This window comes from Oncorhynchus mykiss, chromosome 16 (assembly GCF_057628025.1).
Source record: "Oncorhynchus mykiss isolate SJ-2025 chromosome 16, ASM5762802v1, whole genome shotgun sequence".
NCBI lineage: Eukaryota > Metazoa > Chordata > Actinopteri > Salmoniformes > Salmonidae > Oncorhynchus > Oncorhynchus mykiss.
Window position 1 is genome coordinate 74,056,837 of NC_143037.1, and position 19,095 is coordinate 74,075,931.

General features: G+C 40.7%; 18 non-coding genes across 18 annotated transcripts; all 18 read right to left on the reverse strand.

Moving 5' to 3' along the window:
* Nucleotides 1-806: 806 nt before the first annotated feature.
* On the reverse strand, nucleotides 807-878 carry trnah-gug (transfer RNA histidin (anticodon GUG)). Its single transcript has one exon. It is a non-coding gene; the product is annotated as a tRNA-His (tRNA).
* A 1,305-nt stretch (nucleotides 879-2,183) lies between these two features.
* Nucleotides 2,184-2,255, reverse strand: trnah-gug (transfer RNA histidin (anticodon GUG)). The gene has a single exon. It is a non-coding gene; the product is annotated as a tRNA-His (tRNA).
* Nucleotides 2,256-3,560: 1,305 nt separating this feature from the next.
* On the reverse strand, nucleotides 3,561-3,632 carry trnah-gug (transfer RNA histidin (anticodon GUG)). Its single transcript has one exon. It is a non-coding gene; the product is annotated as a tRNA-His (tRNA).
* A 1,305-nt stretch (nucleotides 3,633-4,937) lies between these two features.
* trnah-gug (transfer RNA histidin (anticodon GUG)) lies at nucleotides 4,938-5,009 on the reverse strand. Its single transcript has one exon. It is a non-coding gene; the product is annotated as a tRNA-His (tRNA).
* Nucleotides 5,010-5,293: 284 nt separating this feature from the next.
* Nucleotides 5,294-5,367, reverse strand: trnat-agu (transfer RNA threonine (anticodon AGU)). Its single transcript has one exon. It is a non-coding gene; the product is annotated as a tRNA-Thr (tRNA).
* Nucleotides 5,368-6,314: 947 nt separating this feature from the next.
* On the reverse strand, nucleotides 6,315-6,386 carry trnah-gug (transfer RNA histidin (anticodon GUG)). The gene has a single exon. It is a non-coding gene; the product is annotated as a tRNA-His (tRNA).
* A 1,661-nt stretch (nucleotides 6,387-8,047) lies between these two features.
* On the reverse strand, nucleotides 8,048-8,121 carry trnat-agu (transfer RNA threonine (anticodon AGU)). The gene has a single exon. It is a non-coding gene; the product is annotated as a tRNA-Thr (tRNA).
* A 1,303-nt stretch (nucleotides 8,122-9,424) lies between these two features.
* On the reverse strand, nucleotides 9,425-9,498 carry trnat-agu (transfer RNA threonine (anticodon AGU)). The gene has a single exon. It is a non-coding gene; the product is annotated as a tRNA-Thr (tRNA).
* Nucleotides 9,499-10,444: 946 nt separating this feature from the next.
* Nucleotides 10,445-10,516, reverse strand: trnah-gug (transfer RNA histidin (anticodon GUG)). The gene has a single exon. It is a non-coding gene; the product is annotated as a tRNA-His (tRNA).
* Nucleotides 10,517-10,800: 284 nt separating this feature from the next.
* On the reverse strand, nucleotides 10,801-10,874 carry trnat-agu (transfer RNA threonine (anticodon AGU)). The gene has a single exon. It is a non-coding gene; the product is annotated as a tRNA-Thr (tRNA).
* A 1,302-nt stretch (nucleotides 10,875-12,176) lies between these two features.
* On the reverse strand, nucleotides 12,177-12,250 carry trnat-agu (transfer RNA threonine (anticodon AGU)). Its single transcript has one exon. It is a non-coding gene; the product is annotated as a tRNA-Thr (tRNA).
* Nucleotides 12,251-13,196: 946 nt separating this feature from the next.
* trnah-gug (transfer RNA histidin (anticodon GUG)) lies at nucleotides 13,197-13,268 on the reverse strand. Its single transcript has one exon. It is a non-coding gene; the product is annotated as a tRNA-His (tRNA).
* A 284-nt stretch (nucleotides 13,269-13,552) lies between these two features.
* trnaa-agc (transfer RNA alanine (anticodon AGC)) lies at nucleotides 13,553-13,626 on the reverse strand. The gene has a single exon. It is a non-coding gene; the product is annotated as a tRNA-Ala (tRNA).
* A 993-nt stretch (nucleotides 13,627-14,619) lies between these two features.
* Nucleotides 14,620-14,691, reverse strand: trnah-gug (transfer RNA histidin (anticodon GUG)). Its single transcript has one exon. It is a non-coding gene; the product is annotated as a tRNA-His (tRNA).
* Nucleotides 14,692-15,996: 1,305 nt separating this feature from the next.
* trnah-gug (transfer RNA histidin (anticodon GUG)) lies at nucleotides 15,997-16,068 on the reverse strand. The gene has a single exon. It is a non-coding gene; the product is annotated as a tRNA-His (tRNA).
* A 284-nt stretch (nucleotides 16,069-16,352) lies between these two features.
* On the reverse strand, nucleotides 16,353-16,426 carry trnat-agu (transfer RNA threonine (anticodon AGU)). The gene has a single exon. It is a non-coding gene; the product is annotated as a tRNA-Thr (tRNA).
* A 947-nt stretch (nucleotides 16,427-17,373) lies between these two features.
* trnah-gug (transfer RNA histidin (anticodon GUG)) lies at nucleotides 17,374-17,445 on the reverse strand. Its single transcript has one exon. It is a non-coding gene; the product is annotated as a tRNA-His (tRNA).
* A 284-nt stretch (nucleotides 17,446-17,729) lies between these two features.
* trnat-agu (transfer RNA threonine (anticodon AGU)) lies at nucleotides 17,730-17,803 on the reverse strand. Its single transcript has one exon. It is a non-coding gene; the product is annotated as a tRNA-Thr (tRNA).
* Nucleotides 17,804-19,095: the final 1,292 nt, after the last annotated feature.

A 19,095-nucleotide genomic window follows, 5' to 3' on the forward strand; every position in this document is an offset into this window, starting at 1 on the left:
CACCTTCAATTGTCTAGCAACAGGGTTTCTTAAGCTACGTTTTGGGACGCAAAGTGGGCCTGAGCATGTGAGAGGCAGTGTTGCCAAATCCTCAGGAAGGAAAGTAGCTATTGCTGGTCCTAAAAGTAGCTAGAAGTCGCTAAATGACGTCATCACATAATTTTCATAATTGGCCAAGTGGATGTAATTGTGATTGACGCTGTAGGAGAGAGGAATAACGCCTCGGGAGAGACAAAAAGTGAGTAAAAAAACACCCTAAGTATGTTTAGAACTACAATTGAACTTTCTTCTGTCGATTCTTGTCTTTTTTCTGAATACTCACTAAATATAGCGACAAAGTCGCTAAGTTGGCAACACTGGTGAGAGGTGGGTAGCGAGATATCAGTAATCAATGGTAATCACATACTATTTCTTCGTAACTATGATCATTCGAGGACAGTACATTTTTCATTTGGGTCTCGAGATGAATAAACTCAAGAACCTCTGACATGAATTCTTAAACTATGATTTGGGACCCAAAGCGGTTATTAACATGTCATAGGTGGGTCGCGAGATATGAGTGAACATTCAGAATCATATACTATTTCTTCATAATGTTGGTCGTTCGAGGACACTGCATTTCTCATTTGGCTCTCGAGCTTAAAAATGGTAAAAACGTCTGAAACAGCAGATGAATGATTTCGTGTAAGTAATTAACCTACAATATGGTGGGGAACTTTGTCAAACGGCAGAGTTGCTGAGTTTCTTAGCTTGCATAGCAAGTCTTAACTCATTCAAAAAACAACCCTTCTAAAATTACATTGCAGTGCCGTGACCCGGATTCGAACCGGGGTTGCTGCGACCACAACGCAGAGTACTAACCACTATACGATCACGGCCGGCTACAAGAGCTGGCTTTGTAAAGCCTACATAGGCTGTGAAAGTGATGTGCACAAGCTGGCTAAACTCTTTTCATTTTGGTCTCGATAATGAATAAACTGAAGAAACAGTGGAGCTTTACACAGTCGGTAGATTTTTTCTCATTCAAAAAGTGCCCTTTTTCCGTGACATTGGAATATCTCAATTGCATCCTCCTCACGTCATCTCTAATTCTCTAAACCCATTGGTGAGAAAACCTGAGTGCCCTCCCCTCTGACCTTCTCCACCAATGTGAACAATAAAAAGGTACTGCTGAGATTTGAACTCAGTATCTCCTGTTTACTAGACAGGCACTTTAACCAACTAAGCCACAGCACCCATAAAAGTCACATATGTTGCAGATGTGAACACCCACACCTATTTGAATCAAACCAGTCTCATTAATTTAACCCACATCTCTGTCTAGCAAAATCACATCACAAAAGAGATGTCTTTTACTAATATTGGAAACGATACAGACACCTTCAATTGTCTAGCAACAGGGTTTCTTAAGCTACGTTTTGGGACGCAAAGTGGGCCTGAGCATGTGAGAGGCAGTGTTGCCAAATCCTCAGGAAGGAAAGTAGCTATTGCTGGTCCTAAAAGTAGCTAGAAGTCGCTAAATGACGTCATCACATAATTTTCATAATTGGCCAAGTGGATGTAATTGTGATTGACGCTGTAGGAGAGAGGAATAACGCCTCGGGAGAGACAAAAAGTGAGTAAAAAAACACCCTAAGTATGTTTAGAACTACAATTGAACTTTCCTCTCTCGATTCTTGTCTTTTTTCTGAATACTCACTAAATATAGCGACAAAGTCGCTAAGTTGGCAACACTGGTGAGAGGTGGGTAGCGAGATATCAGTAATCAATGGTAATCACATACTATTTCTTCGTAACTATGATCATTCGAGGACAGTACATTTTTCATTTGGGTCTCGAGATGAATAAACTCAAGAACCTCTGACATGAATTCTTAAACTATGATTTGGGACCCAAAGCGGTTATTAACATGTCATAGGTGGGTCGCGAGATATGAGTGAACATTCAGAATCATATACTATTTCTTCATAATGTTGGTCGTTCGAGGAAACTGCATTTCTCATTTGGCTCTCGAGCTTAAAAATGGTAAAAACGTCTGAAACAGCAGATGAATGATTTCGTGTAAGTAATTAACCTACAATATGGTGGGGAACTTTGTCAAACGGCAGAGTTGCTGAGTTTCTTAGCTTGCATAGCAAGTCTTAACTCATTCAAAAAACAACCCTTCTAAAATTACATTGCAGTGCCGTGACCCGGATTCGAACCGGGGTTGCTGCGACCACAACGCAGAGTACTAACCACTATACGATCACGGCCGGCTACAAGAGCTGGCTTTGTAAAGCCTACATAGGCTGTGAAAGTGATGTGCACAAGCTGGCTAAACTCTTTTCATTTTGGTCTCGATAATGAATAAACTGAAGAAACAGTGGAGCTTTACACAGTCGGTAGATTTTTTCTCATTCAAAAAGTGCCCTTTTTCCGTGACATTGGAATATCTCAATTGCATCCTCCTCACGTCATCTCTAATTCTCTAAACCCATTGGTGAGAAAACCTGAGTGCCCTCCCCTCTGACCTTCTCCACCAATGTGAACAATAAAAAGGTACTGCTGAGATTTGAACTCAGTATCTCCTGTTTACTAGACAGGCACTTTAACCAACTAAGCCACAGCACCCATAAAAGTCACATATGTTGCAGATGTGAACACCCACACCTATTTGAATCAAACCAGTCTCATTAATTTAACCCACATCTCTGTCTAGCAAAATCACATCACAAAAGAGATGTCTTTTACTAATATTGGAAACGATACAGACACCTTCAATTGTCTAGCAACAGGGTTTCTTAAGCTACGTTTTGGGACGCAAAGTGGGCCTGAGCATGTGAGAGGCAGTGTTGCCAAATCCTCAGGAAGGAAAGTAGCTATTGCTGGTCCTAAAAGTAGCTAGAAGTCGCTAAATGACGTCATCACATAATTTTCATAATTGGCCAAGTGGATGTAATTGTGATTGACGCTGTAGGAGAGAGGAATAACGCCTCGGGAGAGACAAAAAGTGAGTAAAAAAACACCCTAAGTATGTTTAGAACTACAATTGAACTTTCTTCTGTCGATTCTTGTCTTTTTTCTGAATACTCACTAAATATAGCGACAAAGTCGCTAAGTTGGCAACACTGGTGAGAGGTGGGTAGCGAGATATCAGTAATCAATGGTAATCACATACTATTTCTTCGTAACTATGATCATTCGAGGACAGTACATTTTTCATTTGGGTCTCGAGATGAATAAACTCAAGAACCTCTGACATGAATTCTTAAACTATGATTTGGGACCCAAAGCGGTTATTAACATGTCATAGGTGGGTCGCGAGATATGAGTGAACATTCAGAATCATATACTATTTCTTCATAATGTTGGTCGTTCGAGGACACTGCATTTCTCATTTGGCTCTCGAGCTTAAAAATGGTAAAAACGTCTGAAACAGCAGATGAATGATTTCGTGTAAGTAATTAACCTACAATATGGTGGGGAACTTTGTCAAACGGCAGAGTTGCTGAGTTTCTTAGCTTGCATAGCAAGTCTTAACTCATTCAAAAAACAACCCTTCTAAAATTACATTGCAGTGCCGTGACCCGGATTCGAACCGGGGTTGCTGCGACCACAACGCAGAGTACTAACCACTATACGATCACGGCCGGCTACAAGAGCTGGCTTTGTAAAGCCTACATAGGCTGTGAAAGTGATGTGCACAAGCTGGCTAAACTCTTTTCATTTTGGTCTCGATAATGAATAAACTGAAGAAACAGTGGAGCTTTACACAGTCGGTAGATTTTTTCTCATTCAAAAAGTGCCCTTTTTCCGTGACATTGGAATATCTCAATTGCATCCTCCTCACGTCATCTCTAATTCTCTAAACCCATTGGTGAGAAAACCTGAGTGCCCTCCCCTCTGACCTTCTCCACCAATGTGAACAATAAAAAGGTACTGCTGAGATTTGAACTCAGTATCTCCTGTTTACTAGACAGGCACTTTAACCAACTAAGCCACAGCACCCATAAAAGTCACATATGTTGCAGATGTGAACACCCACACCTATTTGAATCAAACCAGTCTCATTAATTTAACCCACATCTCTGTCTAGCAAAATCACATCACAAAAGAGATGTCTTTTACTAATATTGGAAACGATACAGACACCTTCAATTGTCTAGCAACAGGGTTTCTTAAGCTACGTTTTGGGACGCAAAGTGGGCCTGAGCATGTGAGAGGCAGTGTTGCCAAATCCTCAGGAAGGAAAGTAGCTATTGCTGGTCCTAAAAGTAGCTAGAAGTCGCTAAATGACGTCATCACATAATTTTCATAATTGGCCAAGTGGATGTAATTGTGATTGACGCTGTAGGAGAGAGGAATAACGCCTCGGGAGAGACAAAAAGTGAGTAAAAAAACACCCTAAGTATGTTTAGAACTACAATTGAACTTTCTTCTGTCGATTCTTGTCTTTTTTCTGAATACTCACTAAATATAGCGACAAAGTCGCTAAGTTGGCAACACTGGTGAGAGGTGGGTAGCGAGATATCAGTAATCAATGGTAATCACATACTATTTCTTCGTAACTATGATCATTCGAGGACAGTACATTTTTCATTTGGGTCTCGAGATGAATAAACTCAAGAACCTCTGACATGAATTCTTAAACTATGATTTGGGACCCAAAGCGGTTATTAACATGTCATAGGTGGGTCGCGAGATATGAGTGAACATTCAGAATCATATACTATTTCTTCATAATGTTGGTCGTTCGAGGACACTGCATTTCTCATTTGGCTCTCGAGCTTAAAAATGGTAAAAACGTCTGAAACAGCAGATGAATGATTTCGTGTAAGTAATTAACCTACAATATGGTGGGGAACTTTGTCAAACGGCAGAGTTGCTGAGTTTCTTAGCTTGCATAGTAAGTCATAACTCATTCAAAAAACAACCCTTCTGAAATTACATTGCAGTGCCGTGACCCGGATTCGAACCGGGGTTGCTGCGACCACAACGCAGAGTACTAACCACTGTACGATCACGGCCGGCTACAAGAGCTGGCCTTGTAAAGCCTACATAGGCTGTGAAAGTGATGTGCACAAGCTGGCTAAACTCTTTTCATTTTGGTCTCGATAATGAATAAACTGAAGAAACAGTGGAGCTTTACACAGTCGGTAGGTTTTTTCTCATTCAAAAAGTGCCCTTTTTCCGTGACATTGGAATATCTCAATTGCATCCTCCTCACGTCATCTCTAATTCTCTAAACCCATTGGTGAGAAAACCTGAGTGCCCTCCCCTCTGACCTTCTCCACCAATGTGAACAATAAAAAGGTACTGCTGAGATTTGAACTCAGGATCTCCTGTTTACTAGACAGGCACTTTAACCAACTAAGCCACAGCACCCATAAAAGTCACATATGTTGCAGATGTGAACACCCACACCTATTTGAATCAAACCAGTCTCATTAATTTAACCCACATCTCTGTCTAGCAAAATCACATCACAAAAGAGATGTCTTTTACTAATATTGGAAACGATACAGACACCTTCAATTGTCTAGCAACAGGGTTTCTTAAGCTACGTTTTGGGACGCAAAGTGGGCCTGAGCATGTGAGAGGCAGTGTTGCCAAATCCTCAGGAAGGAAAGTAGCTATTGCTGGTCCTAAAAGTAGCTAGAAGTCGCTAAATGACGTCATCACATAATTTTCATAATTGGCCAAGTGGATGTAATTGTGATTGATGCTGTAGGAGAGAGGAATAACGCCTCGGGAGAGACAAAAAGTGAGTAAAAAAACACCCTAAGTATGTTTAGAACTACAATTGAACTTTCCTCTGTCGATTCTTGTCTTTTTTCTGAATACTCACTAAATATAGCGACAAAGTCGCTAAGTTGGCAACACTGGTGAGAGGTGGGTAGCGAGATATCAGTAATCAATGGTAATCACATACTATTTCTTCGTAACTATGATCATTCGAGGACAGTACATTTTTCATTTGGGTCTCGAGATGAATAAACTCAAGAACCTCTGACATGAATTCTTAAACTATGATTTGGGACCCAAAGCGGTTATTAACATGTCATAGGTGGGTCGCGAGATATGAGTGAACATTCAGAATCATATACTATTTCTTCATAATGTTGGTCGTTCGAGGACACTGCATTTCTCATTTGGCTCTCGAGCTTAAAAATGGTAAAAACGTCTGAAACAGCAGATGAATGATTTCGTGTAAGTAATTAACCTACAATATGGTGGGGAACTTTGTCAAACGGCAGAGTTGCTGAGTTTCTTAGCTTGCATAGCAAGTCTTAACTCATTCAAAAAACAACCCTTCTAAAATTACATTGCAGTGCCGTGACCCGGATTCGAACCGGGGTTGCTGCGACCACAACGCAGAGTACTAACCACTATACGATCACGGCCGGCTACAAGAGCTGGCTTTGTAAAGCCTACATAGGCTGTGAAAGTGATGTGCACAAGCTGGCTAAACTCTTTTCATTTTGGTCTCGATAATGAATAAACTGAAGAAACAGTGGAGCTTTACACAGTCGGTAGATTTTTTCTCATTCAAAAAGTGCCCTTTTTCCGTGACATTGGAATATCTCAATTGCATCCTCCTCACGTCATCTCTAATTCTCTAAACCCATTGGTGAGAAAACCTGAGTGCCCTCCCCTCTGACCTTCTCCACCAATGTGAACAATAGAAAGGTACTGCTGAGATTTGAACTCAGTATCTCCTGTTTACTAGACAGGCACTTTAACCAACTAAGCCACAGCACCCATAAAAGTCACATATGTTGCAGATGTGAACACCCACACCTATTTGAATCAAACCAGTCTCATTAATTTAACCCACATCTCTGTCTAGCAAAATCACATCACAAAAGAGATGTCTTTTACTAATATTGGAAACGATACAGACACCTTCAATTGTCTAGCAACAGGGTTTCTTAAGCTACGTTTTGGGACGCAAAGTGGGCCTGAGCATGTGAGAGGCAGTGTTGCCAAATCCTCAGGAAGGAAAGTAGCTATTGCTGGTCCTAAAAGTAGCTAGAAGTCGCTAAATGACGTCATCACATAATTTTCATAATTGGCCAAGTGGATGTAATTGTGATTGACGCTGTAGGAGAGAGGAATAACGCCTCGGGAGAGACAAAAAGTGAGTAAAAAAACACCCTAAGTATGTTTAGAACTACAATTGAACTTTCTTCTGTCGATTCTTGTCTTTTTTCTGAATACTCACTAAATATAGCGACAAAGTCGCTAAGTTGGCAACACTGGTGAGAGGTGGGTAGCGAGATATCAGTAATCAATGGTAATCACATACTATTTCTTCGTAACTATGATCATTCGAGGACAGTACATTTTTCATTTGGGTCTCGAGATGAATAAACTCAAGAACCTCTGACATGAATTCTTAAACTATGATTTGGGACCCAAAGCGGTTATTAACATGTCATAGGTGGGTCGCGAGATATGAGTGAACATTCAGAATCATATACTATTTCTTCATAATGTTGGTCGTTCGAGGACACTGCATTTCTCATTTGGCTCTCGAGCTTAAAAATGGTAAAAACGTCTGAAACAGCAGATGAATGATTTCGTGTAAGTAATTAACCTACAATATGGTGGGGAACTTTGTCAAACGGCAGAGTTGCTGAGTTTCTTAGCTTGCATAGCAAGTCTTAACTCATTCAAAAAACAACCCTTCTAAAATTACATTGCAGTGCCGTGACCCGGAATCAAACCGGGGTTACTGCGACCACAACGCAGAGTACTAACCACTATACGATCACGGCCGGCTACAAGAGCTGGCTTTGTTAAGCCTACATAGGCTGTGAAAGTGATGTGCACAAGCTGGCTAAACTCTTTTCATTTTGGTCTCGATAATGAATAAACTGAAGAAACAGTGGAGCTTTACACAGTCGGTAGATTTTTTCTCATTCAAAAAGTGCCCTTTTTCCGTGACATTGGAATATCTCAATTGCATCCTCCTCACGTCATCTCTAATTCTCTAAACCCATTGGTGAGAAAACCTGAGTGCCCTCCCCTCTGACCTTCTCCACCAATGTGAACAATAAAAAGGTACTGCTGAGATTTGAACTCAGGATCTCCTGTTTACTAGACAGGCACTTTAACCAACTAAGCCACAGCACCCATAAAAGTCACATATGTTGCAGATGTGAACACCCACACCTATTTGAATCAAACCAGTATCATTAATTTAACCCACATCTCTGTCTAGCAAAATCACATCACAAAAGAGATGTCTTTTACTAATATTGGAAACGATACAGACACCTTCAATTGTCTAGCAACAGGGTTTCTTAAGCTACGTTTTGGGACGCAAAGTGGGCCTGAGCATGTGAGAGGCAGTGTTGCCAAATCCTCAGGAAGGAAAGTAGCTATTGCTGGTCCTAAAAGTAGCTAGAAGTCGCTAAATGACGTCATCACATAATTTTCATAATTGGCCAAGTGGATGTAATTGTGATTGACGCTGTAGGAGAGAGGAATAACGCCTCGGGAGAGACAAAAAGTGAGTAAAAAAACACCCTAAGTATGTTTAGAACTACAATTGAACTTTCCTCTGTCGATTCTTGTCTTTTTTCTGAATACTCACTAAATATAGCGACAAAGTCGCTAAGTTGGCAACACTGGTGAGAGGTGGGTAGCGAGATATCAGTAATCAATGGTAATCACATACTATTTCTTCGTAACTATGATCATTCGAGGACAGTACATTTTTCATTTGGGTCTCGAGATGAATAAACTCAAGAACCTCTGACATGAATTCTTAAACTATGATTTGGGACCCAAAGCGGTTATTAACATGTCATAGGTGGGTCGCGAGATATGAGTGAACATTCAGAATCATATACTATTTCTTCATAATGTTGGTCGTTCGAGGACACTGCATTTCTCATTTGGCTCTCGAGCTTAAAAATGGTAAAAACGTCTGAAACAGCAGATGAATGATTTCGTGTAAGTAATTAACCTACAATATGGTGGGGAACTTTGTCAAACGGCAGAGTTGCTGAGTTTCTTAGCTTGCATAGCAAGTCTTAACTCATTCAAAAAACAACCCTTCTAAAATTACATTGCAGTGCCGTGACCCGGATTCGAACCGGGGTTGCTACGACCACAACGCAGAGTACTAACCACTATACGATCACGGCCGGCTACAAGAGCTGGCTTTGTAAAGCCTACATAGGCTGTGAAAGTGATGTGCACAAGCTGGCTAAACTCTTTTCATTTTGGTCTCGATAATGAATAAACTGAAGAAACAGTGGAGCTTTACACAGTCGGTAGATTTTTTCTCATTCAAAAAGTGCCCTTTTTCCGTGACATTGGAATATCTCAATTGCATCCTCCTCACGTCATCTCTAATTCTCTAAACCCATTGGTGAGAAAACCTGAGTGCCCTCCCCTCTGACCTTCTCCACCAATGTGAACAATAAAAAGGTACTGCTGAGATTTGAACTCAGGATCTCCTGTTTACTAGACAGGCACTTTAACCAACTAAGCCACAGCACCCATAAAAGTCATATATGTTGCAGATGTGAACACCCACACCTATTTGAATCAAACCAGTCTCATTAATTTAACCCACATCTCTGTCTAGCAAAATCACATCACAAAAGAGATGTCTTTTACTAATATTGGAAACGATACAGACACCTTCAATTGTCTAGCAACAGGGTTTCTTAAGCTACGTTTTGGGACGCAAAGTGGGCCTGAGCATGTGAGAGGCAGTGTTGCCAAATCCTCAGGAAGGAAAGTAGCTATTGCTGGTCCTAAAAGTAGCTAGAAGTCGCTAAATGACGTCATCACATAATTTTCATAATTGGCCAAGTGGATGTAATTGTGATTGACGCTGTAGGAGAGAGGAATAACGCCTCGGGAGAGACAAAAAGTGAGTAAAAAACACCCTAAGTATGTTTAGAACTACAATTGAACTTTCTTCTGTCGATTCTTGTCTTTTTTCTGAATACTCACTAAATATAGCGACAAAGTCGCTAAGTTGGCAACACTGGTGAGAGGTGGGTAGCGAGATATCAGTAATCAATGGTAATCACATACTATTTCTTCGTAACTATGATCATTCGAGGACAGTACATTTTTCATTTGGGTCTCGAGATGAATAAACTCAAGAACCTCTGACATGAATTCTTAAACTATGATTTGGGACCCAAAGCGGTTATTAACATGTCATAGGTGGGTCGCGAGATATGAGTGAACATTCAGAATCATATACTATTTCTTCATAATGTTGGTCGTTCGAGGACACTGCATTTCTCATTTGGCTCTGGAGCTTAAAAATGGTAAAAACGTCTGAAACAGCAGATGAATCATTTCGTGTAAGTAATTAACCTACAGTATGGTGGGGAACTTTGTCAAACGGCAGAGTTGCTGAGTTTCTTAGCTTGCATAGTAAGTCATAACTCATTCAAAAAACAACCCTTCTGAAATTACATTGCAGTGCCGTGACCCGGATTCGAACCGGGGTTGCTGCGACCACAACGCAGAGTACTAACCACTGTACGATCACGGCCGGCTACAAGAGCTGGCCTTGTAAAGCCTACATAGGCTGTGAAAGTGATGTGCACAAGCTGGCTAAACTCTTTTCATTTTGGTCTCGATAATGAATAAACTGAAGAAACAGTGGAGCTTTACACAGTCGGTAGATTTTTTCTCATTCAAAAAGTGCCCTTTTTCCGTGACATTGGAATATCTCAATTGCATCCTCCTCACGTCATCTCTAATTCTCTAAACCCATTGGTGAGAAAACCTGAGTGCCCTCCCCTCTGACCTTCTCCACCAATGTGAACAATAAAAAGGTACTGCTGAGATTTGAACTCAGGATCTCCTGTTTACTAGACAGGCACTTTAACCAACTAAGCCACAGCACCCATAAAAGTCACATATGTTGCAGATGTGAACACCCACACCTATTTGAATCAAACCAGTCTCATTAATTTAACCCACATCTCTGTCTAGCAAAATCACATCACAAAAGAGATGTCTTTTACTAATATTGGAAACGATACAGACACCTTCAATTGTCTAGCAACAGGGTTTCTTAAGCTACGTTTTGGGACGCAAAGTGGGCCTGAGCATGTGAGAGGCAGTGTTGCCAAATCCTCAGGAAGGAAAGTAGCTATTGCTGGTCCTAAAAGTAGCTAGAAGTCGCTAAATGACGTCATCACATCATTTTCATAATTGGCCAAGTGGATGTAATTGTGATTGATGCTGTAGGAGAGAGGAATAACGTCTCGGGAGAGACAGAAAGTGAGTAAAAAACACCCTAAGTATGTTTAGAACTACAATTGAACTTTCTTCTGTCGATTCTTGTCTTTTTTCTGAATACTCACTAAATATAGCGACAAAGTCGCTAAGTTGGCAACACTGGTGAGAGGTGGGTAGCGAGATATCAGTAATCAATGGTAATCACATACTATTTCTTCGTAACTATGATCATTCGAGGACAGTACATTTTTCATTTGGGTCTCGAGATGAATAAACTCAAGAACCTCTGACATGAATTCTTAAACTATGATTTGGGACCCAAAGCGGTTATTAACATGTCATAGGTGGGTCGCGAGATATGAGTGAACATTCAGAATCATACACTATTTCTTCATAATGTTGGTCGTTCGAGGACACTGCATTTCTCATTTGGCTCTCGAGCTTAAAAATGGTAAAAACGTCTGAAACAGCAGATGAATCATTTCGTGTAAGTAATTAACCTACAATATGGTGGGGAACTTTGTCAAACGGCAGAGTTGCTGAGTTTCTTAGCTTGCATAGTAAGTCTTAACTCATTCAAAAAACAACCCTTCTAAAATTTAATTGCAGTGCCGTGACCCGGATTCGAACCTGGGTTGCTGCGACCACAACGCAGAGTACTAACCACTATACGATCACGGCCGGCTACAAGAGCTGGCTTTGTAAAGCCTACATAGGCTGTGAAAGTGATGTGCACAAGCTGGCTAAACTCTTTTCATTTTGGTCTCGATAATGAATAAACTGAAGAAACAGTGGAGCTTTACACAGTCGGTAGATTTTTTCTCATTCAAAAAGTGCCCTTTTTCCGTGACATTGGAATATCTCAATTGCATCCTCCTCACGTCATCTCTAATTCTCTAAACCCATTGGTGAGAAAACCTGAGTGCCCTCCCCTCTGACCTTCTCCACCAATGTGAACAATAAAAAGGTACTGCTGAGATTTGAACTCAGGATCTCCTGTTTACTAGACAGGCACTTTAACCAACTAAGCCACAGCACCCATAAAAGTCACATATGTTGCAGATGTGAACACCCACACCTATTTGAATCAAACCAGTCTCATTAATTTAACCCACATCTCTGTCTAGCAAAATCACATCACAAAAGAGATGTCTTTTACTAATATTGGAAACGATACAGACACCTTCAATTGTCTAGCAACAGGGTTTCTTAAGCTACGTTTTGGGACGCAAAGTGGGCCTGAGCATGTGAGAGGCAGTGTTGCCAAATCCTCAGGAAGGAAAGTAGCTATTGCTGGTCCTAAAAGTAGCTAGAAGTCGCTAAATGACGTCATCACATAATTTTCATAATTGGCCAAGTGGATGTAATTGTGATTGACGCTGTAGGAGAGAGGAATAACGCCTCGGGAGAGACAGAAAGTGAGTAAAAAACACCCTAAGTATGTTTAGAACTACAATTGAACTTTCTTCTGTCGATTCTTGTCTTTTTTCTGAATACTCACTAAATATAGCGACAAAGTCGCTAAGTTGGCAACACTGGTGAGAGGTGGGTAGCGAGATATCAGTAATCAATGGTAATCACATACTATTTCTTCGTAACTATGATCATTCGAGGACAGTACATTTTTCATTTGGGTCTCGAGATGAATAAACTCAAGAACCTCTGACATGAATTCTTAAACTATGATTTGGGACCCAAAGCGGTTATTAACATGTCATAGGTGGGTCGCGAGATATGAGTGAACATTCAGAATCATATACTATTTCTTCATAATGTTGGTCGTTCGAGGACACTGCATTTCTCATTTGGCTCTCGAGCTTAAAAATGGTAAAAACGTCTGAAACAGCAGATGAATGATTTCGTGTAAGTAATTAACCTACAATATGGTGGGGAACTTTGTCAAACGGCAGAGTTGCTGAGTTTCTTAGCTTGCATAGCAAGTCTTAACTCATTCAAAAAACAACCCTTCTAAAATTACATTGCAGTGCCGTGACCCGGATTCGAACCGGGGTTGCTGCGACCACAACGCAGAGTACTAACCACTATACGATCACGGCCGGCTACAAGAGCTGGCTTTGTAAAGCCTACATAGGCTGTGAAAGTGATGTGCACAAGCTGGCTAAACTCTTTTCATTTTGGTCTCGATAATGAATAAACTGAAGAAACAGTGGAGCTTTACACAGTCGGTAGATTTTTTCTCATTCAAAAAGTGCCCTTTTTCCGTGACATTGGAATATCTCAATTGCATCCTCCTCACGTCATCTCTAATTCTCTAAACCCATTGGTGAGAAAACCTGAGTGCCCTCCCCTCTGACCTTCTCCACCAATGTGAACAATAAAAAGGTACTGCTGAGATTTGAACTCAGGATCTCCTGTTTGCTAGACAGGCACTTTAACCAACTAAGCCACAGCACCCATAAAAGTCACATATGTTGCAGATGTGAACACCCACACCTATTTGAATCAAACCAGTCTCATTAATTTAACCCACATCTCTGTCTAGCAGAGAAGTCGCAAAGTCGCTAAGTTGGCAACACTGGTGAGAGGTGGGTAGCGAGATATCAGTAATCAATGGTAATCACATACTATTTCTTCGTAACTATGATCATTCGAGGACAGTACATTTTTCATTTGGGTCTCGAGATGAATAAACGCAAGAACCTCTGACATGAATTCTTAAACTATGATTTTCCTCAGGAAGGAAAGTAGCTATTGCTGGTCCTAAAAGTAGCTAGAAGTCGCTAAATGACGTCATCACATAATTTTCATAATTGGCCAAGTGGATGTAATTGTGATTGACGCTGTAGGAGAGAGGAATAACGCCTCGGGAGAGACAAAAAGTGAGTAAAAAAACACCCTAAGTATGTTTAGAACTACAATTGAACTTTCCTCTGTCGATTCTTGTCTTTTTTCTGAATACTCACTAAATATAGCGACAAAGTCGCTAAGTTGGCAACACTGGTGAGAGGTGGGTAGCGAGATATCAGTAATCAATGGTAATCACATACTATTTCTTCGTAACTATGATCATTCGAGGACAGTACATTTTTCATTTGGGTCTCGAGATGAATAAACTCAAGAACCTCTGACATGAATTCTTAAACTATGATTTGGGACCCAAAGCGGTTATTAACATGTCATAGGTGGGTCGCGAGATATGAGTGAACATTCAGAATCATATACTATTTCTTCATAATGTTGGTCGTTCGAGGACACTGCATTTCTCATTTGGCTCTCGAGCTTAAAAATGGTAAAAACGTCTGAAACAGCAGATGAATGATTTCGTGTAAGTAATTAACCTACAATATGGTGGGGAACTTTGTCAAACGGCAGAGTTGCTGAGTTTCTTAGCTTGCATAGCAAGTCTTAACTCATTCAAAAAACAACCCTTCTAAAATTACATTGCAGTGCCGTGACCCGGATTCGAACCGGGGTTGCTGCGACCACAACGCAGAGTACTAACCACTATACGATCACGGCCAGCTACAAGAGCTGGCTTTGTAAAGCCTACATAGGCTGTGAAAGTGATGTGCACAAGCTGGCTAAACTCTTTTCATTTTGGTCTCGATAATGAATAAACTGAAGAAACAGTGGAGCTTTACACAGTCGGTAGATTTTTTCTCATTCAAAAAGTGCCCTTTTTCCGTGACATTGGAATATCTCAATTGCATCCTCCTCACGTCATCTCTAATTCTCTAAACCCATTGGTGAGAAAACCTGAGTGCCCTCCCCTCTGACCTTCTCCACCAATGTGAACAATAAAAAGGTACTGCTGAGATTTGAACTCAGTATCTCCTGTTTACTAGACAGGCACTTTACCCAACTAAGCCACAGCACCCATAAAAGTCACATATGTTGCAGATGTGAACACCCACACCTATTTGAATCAAACCAGTCTCATTAATTTAACCCACATCTCTGTCTAGCAAAATCACATCACAAAAGAGATGTCTTTTACTAATATTGGAAACGATACAGACACCTTCAATTGTCTAGCAACAGGGTTTCTTAAGCTACGTTTTGGGACGCAAAGTGGGCCTGAGCATGTGAGAGGCAGTGTTGCCAAATCCTCAGGAAGGAAAGTAGCTATTGCTGGTCCTAAAAGTAGCTAGAAGTCGCTAAATGACGTCATCACATAATTTTCATAATTGGCCAAGTGGATGTAATTGTGATTGACGCTGTAGGAGAGAGGAATAACGCCTCGGGAGAGACAAAAAGTGAGTAAAAAAACACCCTAAGTATGTTTAGAACTACAATTGAACTTTCCTCTGTCGATTCTTGTCTTTTTTCTGAATACTCACTAAATATAGCGACAAAGTCGCTAAGTTGGCAACACTGGTGAGAGGTGGGTAGCGAGATATCAGTAATCAATGGTAATCACATACTATTTCTTCGTAACTATGATCATTCGAGGACAGTACATTTTTCATTTGGGTCTCGAGATGAATAAACTCAAGAACCTCTGACATGAATTCTTAAACTATGATTTGGGACCCAAAGCGGTTATTAACATGTCATAGGTGGGTCGCGAGATATGAGTGAACATTCAGAATCATATACTATTTCTTCATAATGTTGGTCGTTCGAGGACACTGCATTTCTCATTTGGCTCTCGAGCTTAAAAATGGTAAAAACGTCTGAAACAGCAGATGAATGATTTCGTGTAAGTAATTAACCTACAATATGGTGGGGAACTTTGTCAAACGGCAGAGTTGCTGAGTTTCTTAGCTTGCATAGCAAGTCTTAACTCATTCAAAAAACAACCCTTCTAAAATTACATTGCAGTGCCGTGACCCGGATTCGAACCGGGGTTGCTGCGACCACAACGCAGAGTACTAACCACTATACGATCACGGCCAGCTACAAGAGCTGGCTTTGTAAAGCCTACATAGGCTGTGAAAGTGATGTGCACAAGCTGGCTAAACTCTTTTCATTTTGGTCTCGATAATGAATAAACTGAAGAAACAGTGGAGCTTTACACAGTCGGTAGATTTTTTCTCATTCAAAAAGTGCCCTTTTTCCGTGACATTGGAATATCTCAATTGCATCCTCCTCACGTCATCTCTAATTCTCTAAACCCATTGGTGAGAAAACCTGAGTGCCCTCCCCTCTGACCTTCTCCACCAATGTGAACAATAAAAAGGTACTGCTGAGATTTGAACTCAGGATCTCCTGTTTACTAGACAGGCACTTTAACCAACTAAGCCACAGCACCCATAAAAGTCACATATGTTGCAGATGTGAACACCCACACCTATTTGAATCAAACCAGTCTCATTAATTTAACCCACATCTCTGTCTAGCAAAATCACATCACAAAAGAGATGTCTTTTACTAATATTGGAAACGATACAGACACCTTCAATTGTCTAGCAACAGGGTTTCTTAAGCTACGTTTTGGGACGCAAAGTGGGCCTGAGCATGTGAGAGGCAGTGTTGCCAAATCCTCAGGAAGGAAAGTAGCTATTGCTGGTCCTAAAAGTAGCTAGAAGTCGCTAAATGACGTCATCACATAATTTTCATAATTGGCCAAGTGGATGTAATTGTGATTGACGCTGTAGGAGAGAGGAATAACGCCTCGGGAGAGACAAAAAGTGAGTAAAAAAACACCCTAAGTATGTTTAGAACTACAATTGAACTTTCTTCTGTCGATTCTTTTCTTTTTTCTGAATACTCACTAAATATAGCGACAAAGTCGCTAAGTTGGCAACACTGGTGAGAGGTGGGTAGCGAGATATCAGTAATCAATGGTAATCACATACTATTTCTTCGTAACTATGATCATTCGAGGACAGTACATTTTTCATTTGGGTCTCGAGATGAATAAACTCAAGAACCTCTGACATGAATTCTTAAACTATGATTTGGGACCCAAAGCGGTTATTAACATGTCATAGGTGGGTCGCGAGATATGAGTGAACATTCAGAATCATATACTATTTCTTCATAATGTTGGTCGTTCGAGGACACTGCATTTCTCATTTGGCTCTCGAGCTTAAAAATTGTAAAAACGTCTGAAACAGCAGATGAATGATTTCGTGTAAGTAATTAACCTACAATATGGTGGGGAACTTTGTCAAACGGCAGAGTTGCTGAGTTTCTTAGCTTGCATAGCAAGTCTTAACTCATTCAAAAAACAACCCTTCTAAAATTACATTGCAGTGCCGTGACCCGGATTCGAACCGGGGTTGCTGCGACCACAACGCAGAGTACTAACCACTATACGATCACGGCCGGCTACAAGAGCTGGCTTTGTAAAGCCTACATAGGCTGTGAAAGTGATGTGCACAAGCTGGCTAAACTCTTTTCATTTTGGTCTCGATAATGAATAAACTGAAGAAACAGTGGAGCTTTACACAGTCGGTAGATTTTTTCTCATTCAAAAAGTGCCCTTTTTCCGTGACATTGGAATATCTCAATTGCATCCTCCTCACGTCATCTCTAATTCTCTAAACCCATTGGTGAGAAAACCTGAGTGCCCTCCCCTCTGACCTTCTCCACCAATGTGAACAATAAAAAGGTACTGCTGAGATTTGAACTCAGGATCTCCTGTTTACTAGACAGGCACTTTAACCAACTAAGCCACAGCACCCATAAAAGTCACATATGTTGCAGATGTGAACACCCACACCTATTTGAATCAAACCAGTCTCATTAATTTAACCCACATCTCTGTCTAGCAAAATCACATCACAAAAGAGATGTCTTTTACTAATAATGGAAACGATACAGACACCTTCAATTGTCTAGCAACAGGGTTTCTTAAGCTACGTTTTGGGACGCAAAGTGGGCCTGAGCATGTGAGAGGCAGTGTTGCCAAATCCTCAGGAAGGAAAGTAGCTATTGCTGGTCCTAAAAGTAGCTAGAAGTCGCTAAATGACGTCATCACATAATTTTCATAATTGGCCAAGTGGATGTAATTGTGATTGACGCTGTAGGAGAGAGGAATAACGCCTCGGGAGAGACAAAAAGTGAGTAAAAAAACACCCTAAGTATGTTTAGAACTACAATTGAACTTTCTTCTGTCGATTCTTGTCTTTTTTCTGAATACTCACTAAATATAGCGACAAAGTCGCTAAGTTGGCAACACTGGTGAGAGGTGGGTAGCGAGATATCAGTAATCAATGGTAATCACATACTATTTCTTCGTAACTATGATCATTCGAGGACAGTACATTTTTCATTTGGGTCTCGAGATGAATAAACTCAAGAACCTCTGACATGAATTCTTAAACTATGATTTGGGACCCAAAGCGGTTATTAACATGTCATAGGTGGGTCGCGAGATATGAGTGAACATTCAGAATCATATACTATTTCTTCATAATGTTGGTCGTTCGAGGACACTGCATTTCTCATTTGGCTCTCGAGCTTAAAAATGGTAAAAACGTCTGAAACAGCAGATGAATGATTTCGTGTAAGTAATTAACCTACAATATGGTGGGGAACTTTGTCAAACGGCAGAGTTGCTGAGTTTCTTAGCTTGCATAGCAAGTCTTAACTCATTCAAAAAACAACCCTTCTAAAATTACATTGCAGTGCCGTGACCCGGATTCGAACCGGGGTTGCTGCGACCACAACGCAGAGTACTAACCACTATACGATCACGACCGGCTACAAGAGCTGGCTTTGTAAAGCCTACATAGGCTGTGAAAGTGATGTGCACAAGCTGGCTAAACTCTTTTCATTTTGGTCTCGATAATGAATAAACTGAAGAAACAGTGGAGCTTTACACAGTCGGTAGATTTTTTCTCATTCAAAAAGTGCCCTTTTTCCGTGACATTGGAATATCTCAATTGCATCCTCCTCACGTCATCTCTAATTCTCTAAACCCATTGGTGAGAAAACCTGAGTGCCCTCCCCTCTGACCTTCTCCACCAATGT